Source organism: Neolamprologus multifasciatus, chromosome 5, assembly GCF_963576455.1.
Source record: "Neolamprologus multifasciatus chromosome 5, fNeoMul1.2, whole genome shotgun sequence".
Classification (NCBI taxonomy): Eukaryota; Metazoa; Chordata; class Actinopteri; order Cichliformes; family Cichlidae; genus Neolamprologus; species Neolamprologus multifasciatus.
Window position 1 is genome coordinate 38,077,944 of NC_140443.1, and position 18,752 is coordinate 38,096,695.

Below are 18,752 nucleotides of genomic sequence, written 5' to 3' on the forward strand. Positions count from 1 at the left end.
CAGCATGCAGCGACACTACATATGAGCGGGCGGAGGGAGGTTTAAGGTCTTCTTACACCCCCATTTTCTGTTAGCCATTGGGGCGGAGGGACTGGGAGGAGGCGTTGGCTGTCCCATTGGGGTCTGGTGTGCGGAGCCTCCCTGCTGCTGCTGAGCCGGGGTGATCTGCTTGTTTCCACCACAGGGAAAAGGTTAACACCTCCTGGGTCTAGGTTTGGTTTCCCCCTCTGGGGGCGAGGGTACCTGGACCTGGGGTATAGAATTTGTTTGGGGAGTGTGATTGTGTGTACAGTTTCTATTTGTGTCTGTCTCCACATTAGTTGAGTATTTGTATATATGTGCATGAGGGTGGGAATGCATGAACATCTCAGGCTCCCCAAGTTATGGATCCTTATCTCCCTTCACCACACTCCCTGCCGGTGGCTGATGCCCTCAGACGTATTGGTGGTTCCTGTTGTCTGGGGCTGGGCGTTCAGGTATATACCGGCTCACTGCCGGTGGCTTCTTGACAGGGCCTGTCAGTCCATCTGGTGCACCTGGCTGCCGGCAGAGCCCGTGGGCACGTCACTGCAGCCCCCTCTGGCTTCTGCTCCGTGGCTGCTGGGTGACCCCTTGTCTGGAGCTCTACTCAGCTTTTCCCAGGAGGGTGGCATGGTTGCCTTTCCAATGGTCCTCCTTGGGCTCTCGCACTGTGGGGGCCTCTGGATGTCTGGGGCCTGGATCTCCTCCATGCCTGCTTCATGCCCTGGGGGACGGGGTTATAATTTCCCACACCCTCTAGCAGATCCTTACATGGAGAAACCTTTTGAATACAAGCGTGCTGATCCACACAGGTGTGCACACAGGTGTACACAGACACAAACTACACAAATTGTGTAAATGTATTAATTGTGTTCGAGAAAGTGTCATGTTCTATCAGGCCTAGTTTCTGAGAAAAGTGGAAATAATGTTCTTAAAAATCGATTGTAAAATATGCAGTAATTGTCCAACAAAGTCTCCTAACACTGACAGGCTCCACTTCCTCTAGTTGTGTTTATCTAGCTTGGTTTCTCCAGGGTTGTCACTGTTGTTGCCCAGATTGGCTGGGGACAATTAGTGAGAGTGAAGAAAAGTTATCTTTAGTGATATGTTCCAGTTCATCAACTTGTAGGTTCATATGCTTTCAACTTGCCCAGCATAATTTGGTCCCTTGTAATTCCATAGAATATTATTTGACAATATTCTTGAAAGCAGTACATGCTGTACATGTAGAATGCTGTCTAAATACTTTTCTCTGTCTCCATCAGATCTGCAGACCAACAAAAATACCTTCTTTTATTTTCTTATTACTGACTGAAAACATTTGTTACATGTACAGGAAGGCTTCATCTCTCTTATTCATTGCTTTAACAAAGTTTTTCATTAATATTGTGTGGATCAACCAATGAACCCAAAATTGAGCAAAACACACGTTCTCTCTTTCACAAAAGGGAATTCTCCTTATGGGGAAAAGGAGGATCCTGGACGAGCCCCCACTTATGTTACGAGCCCCTCTGCTAGGCGTCAGGGAAGGAGTAACATACACAAGCCCCCAACACAAAACTGAGTAAAGAAAAGTTTTTAATTTCAAGCTTTGAACAGAAAACCAACAGGGCTGTTCAACAGACCACTGGGCAAACAATTATTACATAAAGAAAAAACAGTCAAGAGTAAAAGCTAAAGGTTAACTAAGGCAAGCTGGCAGCACACAAAATAAAAGCTAGGGGTTAACTAAGGCAAGCCAGCATCACAAAACTCTAAGTTCAGCTGGTTTAGCAAACAACAGAGCAAACAGTTTCAACAAACAATGTTCAAGTGTGAGGCAATGAGGAGGCCACTGCATGTCACTTCAGAGCAGCAGTTCCCCATAGTGTGAAGGATCTTCAGCCTTTTATACTCCCAGGTGCAGACAATCAGCCAGTCAATTGGTCTTCGAGTGGTCATGGGATCTCCAGGCAGCCAATCGTCCGCGAGGTCTGGCACACTATGATCTGCATAAAAGAAGGCTGGCACAGGACTCCCAGCAGCCAATCCTCCACGAGTCCTAGCACACTTGGATTTGCATAAACAAAAAGGCAGTCTCACTCCCTCCAAGGCCCCGGGCCGTAACAGTCATGCACAATATGCCCTGGAACCAATTTTGTATATAATGTGAAGCTCTTAGACTCCACCTCTCTCGGAACATCTCAGGCACAGAGTGTGCCCCCACCACACTCCCTGCCACTGGCTGATGCCCCCACCCACAAGTGCGTTGGTGGTTCTCGGTGTCCAGAGCTGGGTGCTCAGGTTTGTACTGGCTTACATCCTCACAAACACACTATCTTGGTTGGCTGCTGCCTTTCAGACATATCATGCATTATCAGCCTTGCATGCTGCTCAGTAACATTCAATATTTATTATTTACTGTTACTTAGGTTGTTGCTGTGGTTTCCCTACTGTGTTGTTCTGTTTTTGCTTGTTTTTTTTTCAGCAGATGATGAAACTGATTTTTAGTATCCTTTCTTTCTCTCTCTCTCTCTCCTCCATTTTTCTTTTCCTTCTCCTTCTGTTAAGTTTTTTCCAAGTTCTCTTTTCTTTGTCTTTCCCTTTCCCATCCCCCAATCCTGTCCATTCTGATTGTAATAACTTAAAATAAATAAATAAATAAATAAACAATAACAGCCAAACAAACACAATCCTGTGGACCAGTATGGTAAAAGCCATATTGATCCACTCGGGAAAATAAATCTGTTGGGCATTTCTACGAGTTCTAGGAGTCTGTTGTGGCCAGTGCAATCCTCTATGCTGTTGCATGCCGGGCGAGTAGATTGAGGGTTGCTGATGCTAACAGACTCAATAAACTGATCCACAAGGCCAGTAATTTTGTGGGGATGGAGCTGGACTCTCTTAAGGTCGTGTCAGAGAGGTGAATGTTGTCCAAGATAAAAGTTGTGTCCAAATTCATGGGCTGCATCCTCATGAGGACCCGGCCTTCGCGGTCTACATGGGCCGGGTCCTCAGAAGGTTGGGTAGGCCAGAAGTAAATGGCTGTGAAATTGGACCGTCTAGCCTTCTGATTAGCGTCACCACTGTCTCGGTGGAGTTTAATAAACTCAGCCATCTGCTCCTTGCTATCTAAAGTATAACAGGACACTGGCGTAAATTCTTGACCATCTCACACTTCTGTTTAATCAGTTTTCTGTTTGACGTTTATTCAGCTGTGTGAAAACCACCCGGGGAGATTAATAAAGTTTTATTTTATCTACTCTAACCTAATAACTTTAATCTCAGCCAAACCGATTTACTCACGAACAAATAAAACACTGAAAAAAGCCAAACAAATAACATTTTTAGGTTGTCTAAGTGACTCATATATTACGTTTAACCTGAGTAGTGAAAGTCCGCGGTGATCTGAAAATGATGTGCCGTTCTCGGCGGCTATAGTGACCCTCGAGCTCTCGGCTAGCTATCGAGCTGGTGGGTAACAGACGTCTCCGAAAATGTCGAAGCACTTTTGCAAATATGCGATATCTTGATAAACTGAGCAGATATTTGAAGTTTACACACCCACATTCTGGCCTGAAAATATGTTAAAAGTTTATATGTTTATATATGTTTAAATATGTTTATTTTGTGACCCAGAAAGATTAATAAGAGTCATTTTAAAACTTAGCAGCGGCCGCCATTGCCGAAAACTGGAATTGGCTGGGCCACGAAGGACACACCCGACCCATCCTTCAAATTTGGGGAAATGAAGGACGCATTTGTCGGCTGCATTCAGAGGAGTCTACGAATTTGGACAGCCTTCGGCGCGTCACTGTGACATGATCGGTCTACAAATGCATCCTCGGGAGGATGCAGCCCAGGAATTTGGACACCCCCAATGATAATGTTGGATAATTCCTCCCACCCACTCCATGACATGCTGGTCAGTCACAGGAGCACGTTCAGTGAGAGACTGAGAAGCACCACTGAACGACACAGGAAATCATTCCTGCCTGTTGCCACCTCCCTGTACAACTCATCCACTTAACACACTGTATACTCCAAAGGCTACACCCCTTTTGCACATGCTCTTCCTTCTTATCAGATAAGATAAGACAGAAGATATTTATCAATAACTGACTATATATATATATATATATATATATATATATATATATATATGACATAAACGCAAGATGAACTGACCTGAAAAGACAGGATCAAGATAGGATTATGGCCAAGCTTGAAACCTGGACCCCCCTTAGCTGGTTACCAAGATTACGTGAAGTACCCTCAGAAGGTCTGCTAGATGATGTCAATGCAGCACTACGGATGATACCTACAGCCACGATTACCGACACTAACAAGCTGGTCTAAAAATACGGTAGCAGTGATCAGTGAGATGCTTGGCTACAAGGTAAAAAGCCACAAGGGGCAGTACCCTCCATGGAGAAGGAGGCTAGAGGCTAAGATCAAGGTAGCACGGAGGGAGGTTAGCCAACTATCGGAGTTGCAGAAAGGCCTAAGAAGTACAGGAAGCTGTCCATACCTGAGGCCTTGGAAACTGCCAACCAACGACTCACAGCCTTGGCCAGCCGCTTGCGGAGGTACACCAGAGAGATAGAAGGCAGGAGAATAAACCAGCTGTTCTCCATGGAACCAGGCAAGGTGTACTCTCAGTGGCAGGGGAACAATATGAGAACAGCACCACCAAGGCTGGAGACGGAACAATACTGGAAGAGCATATGGGAGAAGGACGCAACCAATAATGGCAATGCTCAGTGGCTAGTGGATCTGAGGGCAGACCACAGCGACCTCCCCGGACAGGGTCCAGTAACCATCACAGTGGCAGATATCCAAGAAAGGGTCTCAAGTATGAAGAGTTGGACAGCACCAGGCCCTGACATGGTTCACGCCTACTGGCTGAAGAAGCTGACTGCGACAAATAACCAGCCTCAGCACCACGTGGAAGCTCCTGTCAGGCATCATAGCGGCTAAGATGAACAGGCACATGGGTCAATACGTGAGCGGGGCACAGAAAGGGATTGGCAAGAATACCAGAGGCGCAAAACACCAGCTACTGGCAGACCAAGCAGTCAGCCGAGACTGCAAGACCAGACTGACCAACCTGTGCACTGCCTGGATTGATTACAAGAAGGCCTATGACTCAATGCCCTACACCTGGATCCTTGAATGCCTAGAACTATATAAGATTAACAGGACCCTGAGAGCCTTCATCAGGACCTCAATGGGGATGTGGCGGACAACACTGGAGGCCAACCTCAAGCCCATAGCACAAGTCACCATCAAGTGCGGGATCTGCCAAGGAGATGCTCTGTCCCCACTGCTGTTCTGCATAGGCCTGAACCCCCTCAGTGAGATAATTGACAAGACTGGCTACGGATACCGACTACGGAATGGAGCAGTTGTCAGCCACCTCCTGTACATGGATGACATCAAGCTGTATGCCAAGAGTGAATGAGACATCGATTCACTGATCCACACCACCAGGATATACAGCAATGACATCGGAATGTCATTCGGGCTGGAGAAGTATAGTCGGATGATAACAAAGAGAGGGAAGGTAGCCAGAACAGAGGGGATCAAACTACCACAAGGCAACATTGCAGACATAGAGGACAGTTACAAGTACCTGGGGATCCCGCAGGCGAATGGGAACCATGAAGAGGCCGCTAGGAAAGCTGCAACCACCAAGTACCTGCAGAGGGTCAGGCAAGTCCTGAGGAGTCAGCTGGACGGTAAGAACAAGATTCGGGCTATCAACACCTACGCCCTGCCCATGATCAGGTACCCTGCTGGGGTAATAGGCTGGCCAAAGGAGGAGATAGAAGCCACTGACATCAAGACAAAAAAGCTCCTGACCATGCATGGAGGGTTTCACCCCAAGTCCAGCACCCTGAGGCTGTACGCTAAGCGGAAGGAAGGGGGCCGGGGACTGGTGAGTGTCAGCACCACAGTCCAGGATGAGACAACGAACATCCAAGAATACATCACGAAGATGGCCCCAACTGACAGCGTGCTCAGTGAATACCTCAGGCAGCAGAAACCCAAGAAAGTGGAGGAAGGCGAGGAACCATCATGGAAGGACAGGCCCCTGCATGGTATGTACCACCGGCAGATAGAGGAGGTGGCTGATATCCAGAAATCCTACCAGTGGTTGGACAAAGCTGGACTGAAAGACAGCACGGAAGCACTAATCATGGCAGCACAAGAACAAGCACTAAGCACAAGATCCATTGAGGCTGGGAACTATCACACCAGGCAAGACCCCAGGTGCAGGCTGTGTAAAGATGCTCAAGAGACAATCCAGCACATAACAGCAGGGTGCAAGATGCTAGCACGCAAGGCATACATGGAACGCCATAACCAAGTGGCTGGCATAGTGTACAGGAACATCTGTGCTGAGTATAACATGGAAGTCCCGAGGTCAAAATGGGAGATGCCCCCAAGGGTGATGGAGAATGACCGAGCTAAGATCCTGTGGGACTTCAAGATACAGACGGACAAAATGGTGGTGGCTAACCAACCGGACATAGTGGTGGTAGACAAACAGAAGAAGACGGCCGTAGTGATCGATGTAGCGGTTCCCAATGACAGCAACATAAGGAATAAGGAACACAAGAAGCTCGAGAAATATCAAGGGCTCAGAGAAGAGCTCGAGAAGATGTGGAGGGTGAAGGTGACGGTGGTCTCAGTGTGTTTGTGAACCTTTTGTTTGGGACTCTGGGGCCTCTGTTTTGGTCCTGGTCCGGGCCCTCCGTCCTGGGCCTCCCACCGCCCACCCGGGCTTGGTGGTTCATTTGTGTTTTGGGGCTGTCGGGAGCCAGCCCTTGAGGGGCTGCCATCTCTGAGTTTCTCCCGCTGACCTTATGTTCCAGGTTTGTTTGTTAGATTCACCCAGTTTAGGTTTATGTTCTGTCCTGCCCTCACTTCTGTTATTTTCACTGTAAATAAACCTCCACTCACATCTCCATCACCGTCTGCATCTTGGGTCCTCATTTATTCATCACACGACTGCTGCCCCAGTCGTGACAGCTGGGCTATCTATTCAACAGTAGAATCATGCAGCACCATTCTGTGTCCATGTGCTGTTTAGTGAAAGTGCTATTTTGTTGTTGCTGCTTGGTTTTACATTAATTAGAGGTCACTTTCTATGTCTGTTGATTAATGAGTTAATAAGCCTCAACTTTGGCTAAATCTACTGGTACTGGTCTGTTTCGTACACTTATACTGTGCTGTTTTTCATGTAGGATGAACTTGATAAAGTTGTGAACACATGGAACTCCCACAAAATCCGGCCAAGTGGTAGTGCAGCATCGGGTCGACCAGTAGTAATGTACTCATTTCCAGAGCTGCACAGTGCTGAGGATAGACTGAAACCTATTTCCATGGAGGAGATCACTTTGTGTATGGAAGAGTGTAGCCCAAAAGGTCAACACCCCTGTGATGAAACAGTCTTTGAACTCTGTTGCCTGCTTATGGTAGAAAATGAATGGGATGCCCCAGGAGATTTAAGAAATTTCAGTGTGTAAATGTACAAAAAAATATTTCTGTTCATCTTGATAACGTGATTTGATAGTGGGTGTCATGTCTTACAGGTACCCTATATGCAGGTATTTCTGCACTGCATTAAATGAAAGACATCTTTTAGGTGTGAACAAACATGCCATTTTTCACGTCATTCTGTTTGAATATTGCTGTTTATTACTGCTGCAATTTAAATTCAGAGTGCTAATAGGACGTCAGCACCAACTAGTATTATTTTATGTTGATCATAGTAAAAAATACAGTTTGGTTGGTATCTTCTTCCCCCAAGTTTGATTGTTTTTCTACATTCACACTACCAATAAACAGAAATGTTTATCTGTTCCTTGAAAAAGCTGAATATTGTCAATATTGTCAATCAGTTATGAAACACATGTCAATCCTTTTAAAAGGCCGTACATTAAACTGCATTTACAAATGTTATATTTTTGATTGAATCATAAATGGTGTAAACCTGCCTACCAGTGGATTGCAATATAAATTTCTGTGTTTTGTTACTAGACATGTGCATAGTATATAAAATATAAACTGACCAGCTCCCTGTTCATTGTTTTCTGTATCCACCTTTATTCTTAATATTCATGGCTGGAAACCCAGGTGATATGCCAGGTGCCCAGATTATCTGTGATATGTTTCAGCAAACCATAGTAGCATTAACATTTCTAGGTCTTGACAACAGAACTTTTCTATAAACATGTATCATTGTTAATATATCAAGTCTCCGAAAGTTGATTCTGATCATCTGGACGTAGCGTTTTCTGGGAGAAACGTTTCGTCACTCATCCAGGTGACTTCTTCAGTCTCAGCTGACTGCAGGTTTCCCCAATCTTATAAACAGGACATTTGCATAATGACTGAAACCAGCCCACTGAAGGAACAATGGGCTGGGAGGTCAGTTCCTTAATCTTAATAATGCAAATTCTCATGACCATTGATCAACAACCACTGACCAAAACCCAGTGATCAATTGTCATGAGTCCCATTCATAGAGCGTTGGGGAATGGCTGCAATCACAGCATTGTAAGATGGTATTGTAAGATACGCTATGTCCGGATGAACAGAATCAACTTTTGGAGATTTACTTTCCTGGATGATTGAGAATGCATCAAGATATTTTAACCCACTTTGGCAAGGACGGCCTAAAGCTTGTACGTCAGTATGAGCAAACAGCACGTAAGATGGCGGACTACAGGAACCACCTGAGATTCTGCCTCAGATGCCGACAAAACCGGATTACTCCTAAAAGTCCGCAAATGAGCTCTTCAGGCTTCCGGGCAACAAAAATCCTCCAGAAGGCACAGCACCAGCTGCTTAATGAACGGGTGATGCAAACAAATTTTAAAATTGACATGCTAAAATCTCCCTTCAACTCATTCATGTCACCTAAAAGGTAAACCTGTTTCTCCATCAGCTGTTCAGCTCTGATGATTCAGTAAGGACATCTCCTGGTTTCATCTTCATGTTTCCCTCTCACCACATATCCAAACCAACATCATGACCAGCAGCTTTACAGCTGTGGCTCCAGCAAACATCAGCTGATACTAGAAATTAATATTAAATAAATTCTAACAACAGCTGATCAAGCTTAAACGTGCTGCTGTTGTTTAGCACAACATCCACTGGTTTCCTCTTTCTGGCGCAAAGTGGGCGATAAACAAACAAGAGAGACGATCAGCTGATCACTGATCAGATTCATGATTCCCTCTCACCACATATCCAAACTGATATCATGACCAGCAAACATCAGCTGATACTAGAAATTAATATTAAATAAATTCTAACAACAGCTTTTCACGCTTAAACGTGCTGCTGTTGTTTATCCGCTGGTCTCCTCTTTCTAGCGCAAATTGGGCAATAAACAAACAAGAAAGACGGGACTTGCGGCCGAAAAGCCGATCAGCTGATCATTGATCAGTTTCATGTTTGAAGTAATAACAGGAGAGGGAGGGGAGTGAATGAAAGAAGTAGATGCACCTGAGCAGCAATATAGAATACACAATAACTCCAGCTTTGTGTCTATTTTTTAATTCTAGCTGAAGTACAAATCGCTTCCTTTTCACCTCAATATGGAACTCTGATGGCCAGTCCAGCTGTGGCTCAACATATCAGTTGTTAAGCTTAACAAGGAAATACTCTGCAAACATTCAGGGATGAACTTACACACTTGCTTTACTTATCTGGGATAGTTTTCGCCGAGATGAAATGCCGCGGTTAGGAAGTGAGGCTCCAAATGCATGCTCTATCACGTGACACATAATGCTTCAATGTGCCGAGCTGGGTTGCGCCAAGTAGGACGTTTTGTGAGGTGATTTTGTGATACTTTGGATCGAACTACATTTTTTTATTTCTCTCCAATATCCGATCCAGTAATTTAGGTCAGTATCGGACCGATACCGGTACATAATATCGGATCGGTCCAGCTCTAGTAAACAGTGTACCCGTTAGTTTTGTTTTGTGACTGTATCGAGTAAAGTCAAAATGATAAAAGAAACTTAAATATTTGCAGCCAAAACTAGACTTCTAACAGTTTTTCTACAAGTATTTTGTATAAGTTCAAAATACATAAAAATACATATTCCTAACCAGTGTTGGGTAAGTTACTTTAAAATAGTAACTTAGTTACATTACTAGTTACTTCTATCAAAAGTAACTCAGTTACTTCAAGTTACTCGTTACTTTCAAAGTAACTAGTTACTAGGGAAAGTAACTTTGGTTTTACTCAGAATTCTCTTGTTAATGTGTTGCTTCCATAACTTTGCCAGTCTTCTAGCTTGTTTACTTGCCACAAGTGCACTGTGCCACCTACCAATAGAAAGGAAAAGATAATGTGCATATTTCCACGAGAGAAATCCCACGCCTGGACCGTCATTGACTGCTGCCATGATTCTAGCCTACGTCACAGCGTCATGTGCGCCTTTTACATCCAACACAAAAACTGCAGTCGTGATGCTTTGATTGTACTCAACTTACTGTACTGTAACTCGGAAATTCTGCCTTCTGAATAGGAAGATGTAGGTAACACCAGACTGCAGATGAGCTGCATACAGGGCTGGACGGGGACAAAAAATCGGCCCGGGCATTTTGACTAGAGACTGGCCCACCATTATAGGAAAAATCATAAAGCCTTTGAATGAAAACAAACGCTGTTGTGACAGTGATGTTCACTGTTTTGATGGTATATATGCATCAATCGTTTGTTGTAAGATTGAGATAATTATTTTTTAAAAGCTAGACATTTTAAATGAGAATAAGAAAGAAAAGTATTTCTTTGTGCCCACCTCTCCCTGTTAATGCCCTACCTGGCCCCCCTGGCAAAACTTTGCTAGATCCACACCTGCACAGTTACCAGCTGTCAGCTACCTAAAAAAGGATTCTGGGGTTATCTGTCTCTCAGAAACAGTTCATAACTTCCCTTCAACTCATTTATGTCACCTAAAAGGTAAACCTGTTTCTCCATCACCTGTTCAGCTCTGATGATTCAGTAAGGACATCTCCTGGTTTCATCTTCATGTTTCCCTCTCACCAGATAACCAAACCGATATCATGACCAGCAGCTTTTTTGCAGCTGTGGCTCCAACAAACATCAGCTGATACTAGAAATTAATATTAAATCAATTCTAACAACAGCTGATCAAGCTTAAAAGTGCTGCTGTTGTTTAGCGTGACATCGGCTGGTTTCCTCTTTCTGGCGCAAAGTGGGCGATAAACAAACAAGAGAGCCGATCAGCTGATCATTGATCAGTTTTCATGATTGAAGTAGAAACGGGAGAGGGAGGGGGGAGAATGAAAGAAGAAGAGGCAGCTGTGCAGCGTAAAGACAGAATAACTCCAGCTTTGTGCCTTTTTCATTGTAGCTGAATTACGGGACAAACTGTTCCTTTTCGCCTCAATAAGAAACGCGTAATATTTTCTCTGAATACCAGACGGGACGGTTGGCAACAAACAAAATAAAGTTCAACATCATTAACTTCATAGCACCCACCCAGCTGTATAGAAACTCCGTCATGCTAGCTAGTACGCAGTATGGAAAAAGTCAGAATAACGAAAATAAACTGCACCTAAACTTGGTTTATATCTGACCCAGATAGACTGCAGGTCACAACTTCTTACCTGAAGTTCAGTTCACACTTGGACTGGCGGCCGCCTCGGGTCTCTTTTCCTTCTGCATCCCCTTTCCCTCATCCACCTGCTGCCTCCACCACTTGCCAATGTTACAGAATCTGTGGTGGAAGCTCCGCGATAGCCACCACACGAAGTAACGAGTAACGACCCTATCTAAATCCCAGTAACGACTAACGCGTTCCTGATTTTGGCATAATAACTAGTTACCGTGCTCGTTACCACAATAATAACGTAGTTACTGTAACGCGTTACTTAATAACGCGTTAGTCCCAACACTGTTCCTAACATCGCTTTACAGTTCTGCTCTAGTGTGCATGAGCAGTTCAAATGTAGCGCAGTGCTGTTGAGAGTCAAACAATGTCCATCACCCAGACATTGCTGTCAAGAACTGCATTAAATTTAGAACAAAAATCTGGGAAGTTTTCATAGCTGTTAGCTAGCTGAAGAATATTCCCACATGTGTGTCTGACTGGTCTTCTTGTAAACTCTGTCATATCTTGAAATTCCACATAAATACTGTTTGTTACTATAAGATCAGATCCGGTGCAGAAACGCATAAATTTCTGAAGTTTAATGTTATCCAGCTCTCTGATGAATCTTTTGAGATGATTTTTCACTTCTTTTTGTTGTGGAGTCAAATCCACAGCAAATTTCAGCAGCTGGCACACTTTTTTTGAAGTTGGTTGCAGTTCAGAGAATAACTTTGTGAGTGCTGAGGGAGATATGGGGATAGATGATCTCTCTCCAGCACTCAATAACAAACATTGTTTTTTTGGACAAGCTCTTTGTGCGCTATTTCATCAAGGATTGTAGGAAGAGTCTCAGCAGTGATTCTTTTTCTACAGCCATAACTGTCAAGAACTTCCACAAGATCATCCAAGTCAACTGCAGAGAAATTATTTACTGCTTCCATCAAAACATCTCATTCTTGGCTGCTGACGAACTGTAGAAAGTGTGCTTTAAGATCACTGTAAACACCACTGAAAAGCACTTGTTCCAGAAAAGGGATTGCAAGTTTATTTGGAAAATACTGACATTCTTGGTAAACTTTCAAGCGTATTCGGCCAACTGCCTTCCATTTTTCAGCAAGAAAATCATGGCGAATGAATGGCACTTTAACGGTTGCACCTAGGGTGCATCGCTCATAAAATGCATGCCAGAAGCATGTGAGTACATCTCTTAGTATTCCTCATCCAGTGTCTGGTTCTTCAGTGTTGTCTGGAAGTACACGCTTCACATTCAGTGTTTTTCTCAAAATCTCCTCATCAGAGAAAGCAGTAATCATGTCATGTAAAGTGTCAGTATGACGTATGGTGATTGTTATTACGTTCTCTGAATTAGGTGGACTGAGGGGTACTAGAAAACCCTCATAGACTGATGTGTCTTCTGTATCTTCTTCAGCATCAAAAATTGGACATTAAGTAATTTCTGGATCATCTGAAATTTCTGAACCAGGAATGACTTCATCAAAATTACCCCTGACTTCCCCCACTTGCAATGGATTAACATCACTGCCACTGCTTTCTGAGACAAACACCACTTCAGATGTCTCGCTGGCATCTTCTTCAGGATCTTTTGGTTTTGTTGCAACGCAGAAGCGTAACATTGTCAGCCTCGCTGCCTCATACATATTGCCAATAGACTGGTGGGTGTCATCAGTAAGGTGGTTCTGTTTGAAGTCCCAAACCTCAAACTTAAAATCTGCTTCACATCCCTTAGGAGATATGCCACCAGGAAAATAAAAAGTTTCTTTTCTTCTTGAAGAATATCTTTTAATCCAGCATCAGTGGCCATTTGAATCTTTCTAGTGCCACCTCCCTGCTTCACTCTCACCTCTTTGGCTATTTTTCCATCATTCTGTATCCATCCTATCTCAACATTTCGTGTTGCTTTTTGCTTCTTTGTCTGTCTTATTCATCTGCATGCAAAGCGTTCTACTTTGGACTTTCTGTTTTGGTTTTCATTTTCTCATTAAGTTTTTGCACAAGTCCTAGTTTTGTTTTTGACAGTGGTTGCTTGCTTTTGCAGAAATTGAAGAGGACAATTTGGTCTCCGTACGAGGGAATGTAGTTTGCCAAAGTTGCATCATCCATCAGCGCTATGACATCAAAGTCAATCTGCACACAAGAAGAAAGGAAAGACATTTTCTGCAACATTTACACTGCAAAGCAATATTAAGGTTAAGCCTCTTAGGTCACCGCTAATGCCAGTAGGAGAGTACTGACTGAAGTTATCAGAAAAGCTATCTATTTTATGCAGGGCGAAACACAATAATGAAAGAAGCAAAGTAAGGCATAGCCTTTCAGTAAATGGTAAATCCTCTTCTGTATTTAAAAAAAGGCAGGACTTGATTGGTTATAATGTGGGTAGTGCGTCTTCTAAGGATGTTCTACGACACTGAGGTGGCGTCTGCTGTCTTTTATGCTGTGGTCTGCTGGAGTGGTGGATTGGCAGAGAGGGACAGAGGGAAACTTAGCAAACTGGTCAAGAGGGCCAACTCTGTCCTGGAACAGTCCGCTAAAGTCTACTGAGCAGACTGGGGAGGAGAGGATGTTGTCTGAGCTAACATCCATCATTCACCACACCTCCACACGCATATATATATATGTATATATATATACATATACATATATATGTATATATTACTTCATTAAGAGACAATTCTCTCTCCACAGTGGATTTTACTGTCACTCTCTTCACTGCACTCACCAGCTACATATATATACATATATATACATATATGTATATATATATATATATATATATATATATATATATATATATGTATATATATATACATATATGTATATATATGTATATATATGTATATATATACATATATATACATATATATATATGTATATATATATATGTATATATATGTACATATATATATATATATGTACATACATATATATATATATATATGTATATATATATATATATATATATACATATATATATATATATATATACATATATATACATATATGTATATATATGTATATGTATGTATATATATGTATATGTATGTATATATGTATATATATACATATATATACATATATGTATATATATATATATATATGTATATATATGTATATATATACATATATATGTATATATATATACATATACATATATATGTATATATTACTTCATTAAGAGACAATTCTCTCTCCACAGTGGATTTTACTGTCACTCTCTTCACTGCACTCACCAGCTACACCACCAAAGCGGCTGGGAAGTGTCAGTGAGGCTGTCCTTCATATCCTCAAGGTGAGAACAGCTGTAAGCAGTGGCTGTACTCCATTTACTTGTATTATTATTATTTTGCTTTTTCATACTTAATAAGAGTGGCTTCAAAGTTCAATTCATTGATTAAATTACTCCTTAATCAATTTTCTTACTTGTCATTCAAAAACGACTCCAGTGCAGAACAAAAGCACATTGCAGTTGGGATGCATAAAGAAGCCGTAAAATGGATTTTAAAAAAGGCCTTCAAAAACTAGAATCTGTGACAGAGGTAAAAAAAAAAAAAAAAAAGTTCTTAAAAAAAAAGAAAAAAGCACAAATAGAGAAAATGAAAAGGCTGAAAAATCGAGAAAATTCCTGCTCAGAATTGATACATTTTTAAAACTTTCACATTTATGTAAAGCAGTTGGAGCATTGTAAACTCTTCATATCGCTTTTTGTGCCTTAAGCTGTTTGGATGCACAGCAGCGCTTTAATTTAAAATCTTGAAGAATTTGCTCTTTTTTGTTCTTTTCTAGCCGGGTGAAGCTGCTCTGCTACACCTGGAGAAGCGCCCTCTCTCCTCCCCAGTGCTGCTTTTTGATGGGACAACCAGCATTGTTGCTGTGCAGTGACCACTCTCCCCTTGGAGGATTTCTGGGAAGGAATGTTGGTGTTGATGCCATATTACTACACCTTGCACTTAACATACCCAAAATGTGTTGTAACGGTCTGTCATACAAACTGAGGTGATGTTTGCCACACAGCATACATCATGACCGGCACCCGACGCTTCTGATCCTTGGGAGAGCAGAGGGGAGAGAACTTCATAGTAATCCGGTGGCACCAGGCCCTCTTCCGCCGGGACAGGCTCGGGCAGCCTGCACCTCTGGCTGGATGGATGGCTCTCTTTGTCCAATCAGCCCTGGCTGCCAGATAATCCTCTGCAAGGGTCACAGCTGCCTCTACAGACATGGGTCAGTGCAGCGCGTCTCCAGGCAGCCCCTCCACAAATTGCTCTAGCACCACGTTCTCCAGCCTCTCCTCCGGCAGCATGCACACACATGTGACTCTTAAATATTATGTACTCTTAGACCCCTGCATTTATTTGAATGCTTTGTGACTGCTTTTGAACATCTGTAGTATCTGTGGAAAAGTTTTCCCACAGGTAGGCCAGCAAATGAAAGGTGATCCAGTTTACAACCTGAGAAATAAAAGAAGGAGCTGCTCAGAAGGCTTGTAGCAGCAAGGTTCCTGACAGACAAAAATGGACCAATGGCCTTCATTACATCAGGTGCATACATGTGTCAGGGGCATAGACGAGGACTTGTGTTTTATCTTCTTTAAATTGGCAGCCAACCAACTTCATATTCAGGATCCGCAGCTTAAAATATCAACTGCATAGCAGTGATAGCAAAAGCCCTTAAAGGGCATTTGGGAAACGCACTATACTAGAAAGAACAGTCAGGTTGTTCTTTGACGCACAACAGTCTTGTGGTGCTTCAACAGATCGTGCACCTCTTGATTCTTTTTGTAACCTGGCATGTTGTGCCATGGCGAGCTGAAGCTGGGTTCAAAACACAAGTGTTCGATTGTGCCAGTTTTTAATGATATTTCAGTATAGAAGCTCAGAGACATGCAGATGTACAGAGGGAGACGGTGCAACTGTTTGCAAAAGTGTGGTACTGTTTTTGTGCCAACACTTATTATTCAGGAGAATACTGCAGCAGCTTCCTGTGATTTGTGTAAAAATACAAGTGACTGTGAAACAAGGTTGCAGCAGCAACACTGGGGCCTTAAGTCAGACAAGGAAACAAAGAGGAGGCAGGAATAAACAGGGAATCACGGAACAACACAAACCAGAACAGAAAATGTAAATATAAGGGAATAAACAAGGAAATTGTTTTTTACTGATTCTTTTATTTTCAGCATGTTTTAAATATGCATGCACTAATTTCATGATGAAGAAAATGTATAAATGTTGTACATGATTCTAATCTGTTGCTAAATAATCTTTAAACTGCTGGAATCTAAGATACTAGAAAACTTTAATCAGTCAAATTAATTTAGTTTGCTAACTCTGCTAACTAAAGCGAGTGGCACACCTCCTACATTGGGCAGTGGCACAGTAACATTTAATGTTTAAATTGATCCTGTTCACCAGATCACCAGAATAAAAATGTTTATTGTGCACACTTTTTTATCATCAGCTGACAATGTGTCTGACTGGAGTAGTCCACAACCATACCAGTCATGTGGAAGAGGACGCACATAACCCACATGTTTGTACGTACAGAGCCTGAAGCACAAACCGGCTTAACAGAGGAAGTTGATAACCACTGTTGTTAAAACCATTTTCTCCAGTTGGGGTTTTAGGTTTTGTTGAGCCATAGAAAACAAAGAAAGCCTCGCTGCAGTGAACTTTGTTCGTTTGTATGAAGCCTGACACCGACCTGACCAATGTGAAAGGACTTTTGTTGTTGTTCACTGAGCAGTGCAGGAGTGGAGAAAGAATATGGAAGAACGCCGCCTCCAACCAAAGCCGAGAAGAAAAGTTTGGCAGTTTCTTGGAGAGCAGCACACGTCCAGAGACAGCAGCATCAGTCTTGGTTATGTTTGATCCCGCGGTACAGTTAAGAGAAGCAGTAAAGGCTGAAGTGAACACTTATGTTCAAAGAAGAAAAGACCCCCTGAAATGGTGGGAGAGAAACCAACTAAACTTCCTCCAGGTGTGCACACCAGCAGTCTGTGTTCATTACACATTGTTTTATTATTGTTGTTGCTATTTGTCTTTATGGCTGTTCAACAAATGTTTTGACATTTTAAAGAGAATAAACATTTTTCTTCAAATGCACCAGTGTTGCCAGACTCCAGTGTTGTGGAGATAAAATATCCTATTTTGCATTCTTTTCCTGCAGTGTTGTCTTGAAACCACTAGAGGGAGCCAGTATCCAAGCTGTGAAAGATCACAGGCATGAACAACTCTCAGCGGTCCTTCAGCAGTCAGCCCGTCAGTGACTGATCAGCTTAATCCTATGATTTCTTTAAAAAGAGATATTAAATATTGTAGCTTTTTAAGTTTAGATTTTTTAAAAACATTTGTGTGTATTTCTGTGCTGATCTGCAAAATAAAGTGTTGCACTGGTAAAATCTCCGACTGTATGAGTTGGTTGGGGTTGGGAGCAGGACAGGGTGGAGAGAGGCCAAGGACAGAATTTAAGAACAAAAGGGAGGTTTTCGTGTTGTGTCTACAATCATAAATGACGGCTTCACAGCGTAACAAAAGAGACGATGTGTAGGGAATTATCTGAGAGGGGCTTAAAAAGCACTATCAGGGCTTTCAGATGATCAGCCCTGCGTTGTGTATTGTAATGGACGAGGTAGTTGGCGTGCTGGGCTGTTGCTGTTAGTGACCAGAACTGAAATCACCCCGCCAGTGACTGACAACAACGACCCCTCAGACAGAGAGCCAGCTGTCCTCTGTCCCTGCTGTGGCAGCATGAATTTGAAGCCATAAGATTATGAAATGCTGTTCAGCTACTGAAGCCTACTGAGAACCCTGACAGATAAGTGGCTGGAGCCAGAGCTGTGGAAATGGTTAAGTGTTGACTCCGTTTGATTGGATAATGGGTAATTGCAGGGTGCATTGCATTCGGCAGTATGCTGGGAGTTTAGCAGGGGCAAGTGAAGCAGAGGAAAAGAATGGAGCAGGGAAAATATTTTGGCGCGTTGTGTTTTTTGCAGACTGTTATTTCACACCTTGGTTGGTTGCATTTGTTTGGATCTCAAGCCTGCACAGTTTACTCATTTGTATCAACTGTTGATGCAATTTAAATTGCAAATGACAA

General features: G+C 42.8%; 1 protein-coding gene and 1 pseudogene across 1 annotated transcript in view; one reads left to right on the forward strand and one right to left on the reverse strand.

The window, feature by feature from the left end:
• The window catches only part of LOC146519283 (G2/M phase-specific E3 ubiquitin-protein ligase-like), a 253,031-nt gene that overhangs the window by 182,388 nt on the left and 51,891 nt on the right, over nt 1-18,752 (forward strand). The window lies entirely within an intron of this gene.
• LOC146519287 (uncharacterized) lies at nt 11,963-13,300 on the reverse strand (annotated as a pseudogene).